The following is a 2500-nucleotide window of genomic DNA, read 5'->3' as shown; positions in this document are numbered from 1 at the left end:
AAACGGTTCACGAGAGAGAGAGAGAGAGAGAGAGAGAGAGAGAGAGAGAGAGAGAGAGAGAGAGAGAGAGAGAGAGTGGAATTAGTATGAAGCAAAGTTCCCAAATGAAGAGCTTCTTTTTTTTATTTCATAATGACAGTAACCGCTTGGGCAAATAATCTTAAAAAGAAAAACGGATTAAACAATAATATTTTGGTTAAGCCTTTCTTTCTTGCCTTGGTAGAAATTGTGTTAAGGAAGCAGATCTATCAAAAAAATTTTGTCTTTCAGTCGCTATTTGATTTTATTCTTAGAGCTATAAGAATACTTAATATACAACCTTTCTTTCAGACCAGATATTATAGTAGAGGTAAAAGCGTTTTAAAGGATTTTAAAAAACCCAAGTATATCCATATCGTTAATCACATCCTTTCGAGGACTCCTGAAGGCTCGATGACGTCATCGTGTTGCCAGAGAGACTTGCAATGACTCCGCAACTCTGGTAGAAATTTTTTTCCCATTCCTCCCATTTTCCTTAAGACAGTGGGTTGAAGGGCCCTTCATATATTCACTTAAAAATCAATTAGTGGTGTATTAAAGGAATGTTAAGTTCTATTTGAAGCAAAAATAAGATGTTTTTCTAATACAAGTAATGAAATTACTTGTAAATAATTTATCATAAATTAGCATAATTAGCTCTTATCCGATTAGTTAGAAATTTTACTCAAATAAGTATTCGTGTAAAAGCAGAGATTTTTAAGAATATCTCTAATTATCATATTTTTAATTATGATGATTAATTATATTAAAAAGAAAAATGTTTGTAAAGCGCCGGACTAGCAGGCATCAGATGACAAAGGCGCTCTGATGCCGCCTAGTGTCTCTGACGCTAGGCAACCTTATCAATCAATCAATAAACATAAAGTAAACCTTATTTAAGGGATTCTCACCATATAAGGAGGGTCACGGAAACTTCCTGTTTCTCGTCTTTATCTTTTCTCACAAAGATCACTTTGTCACTAACAAAATTGTTGGGCTATTCTCTCTCTCTCTCTTCTCTCTCTCTCTCTCTCTCTCTCTCTCTCTCTCTTTTCCTTTTTTGGGGAGCTGAGGTATGAGCCAAAGGGGAAACTATTTGGAGTATAATGGGGATCTAACGCTGTTCTTTGACAGAAAAAAAAAGAACCGTCTTCAGTTTCGGCAATCTTGTGGAAGAAGAATATTCGGAACAAAGGGTAGGCAAAGTGGGCGTAACTGAAGGAAAAGGCGACAATATTTTATTTCGTTCTCGCTGATGCCTCGTTACTTTGTTCTTGTAGTACGTACATATAACAATTACATATCCTTTCATCCTCTTCTAAACTCAGCTGCTCAATTCAAAAAGTATTTCGCTTTTATTCATTTTCTTTCCACTGTTGAAATGTTACTCGCACTAGATGTCTTCTTCTATGTCACATTTATTTCCTTCCATTATACCATTTTTTCTCTATGATTAAGATGACTTTTTCACCCCTTTTCACTTAACTTTGTCCCTAGCTAAGTGTATATTTTTATCCTACTACTTCTTTTGTATCTTTTTTTTTTTTTTACCTCGTAAAGTTCTATTTTCAACTTGTACTACCATCTGAGCTGGCACATACTTCTATCACAATGATTAAATTTTCGTTGTTTCTTACTTTTTATTCCATTCCGTTACCACCGACCCACTGCCTGTAGATTATTTGGATATCTTTCCTTGACTTGTGATAACCATGAATTCTACGTAGGATATTGGTGTCTGAGAATCTGGACTTCTTATGCTAGCTATCCATATCTGAAAACAAATTTCTTACTTTTTATTCCATCCCGTTACCACCGACCCACTGCCTGTAGAGTATTTGGATGTCTGTCCTTGACTTGTGATAACCATGAATTCTACGTAGGATATTGATGTCTGAGAATCTGGATTTCTTATGCTAGCTATCTATATCTGAAAACATTATTTTGAGGATCACACAACCGAAACTTCTGAAGTCAGCCAGTAATGTCCAGTCAGTGATTTCCGAAGCCAGCCAGTGACATCTAAGAACCTAGATATCTTAGATTGCACTCAACCCAGAAAACATAGTTATATATACAGATTTAGATTCACTTTTACCTTTTCCCAACTTTTACACCGAAGTAACGTCTGAACCGCTAGATTTGGGGAGATAAGAAACTCAACAGCGTTCTGCTTCATCAAGAGCTCTTGGATGTTGTCGTTCTACTCTTTTCAATCATTTGCTATTTTTCATAACTTGAAAGGTATAGAATTATCATCTACTTTATTATTATTTTAATTAATATTTCGTGAAAGCCAATATTCTTATAGATATTTAAGTTATATAGAAAGCCTCCATAGAGTAGAATACCAGATTCTCTAAACAAGGAAAAATATGAAATATTAAGCGATGAAATGTAAAATTAGCAGAGAAACAAGAGGAAAAGCAAATACGAATGTAAAAATTAGGCACTCCCACATAAGAAAAAATAAAGCATACTC

This window comes from Macrobrachium nipponense, chromosome 37 (assembly GCF_015104395.2).
Source record: "Macrobrachium nipponense isolate FS-2020 chromosome 37, ASM1510439v2, whole genome shotgun sequence".
NCBI lineage: Eukaryota > Metazoa > Arthropoda > Malacostraca > Decapoda > Palaemonidae > Macrobrachium > Macrobrachium nipponense.
This window is presented reverse-complemented; position numbering follows the sequence as displayed.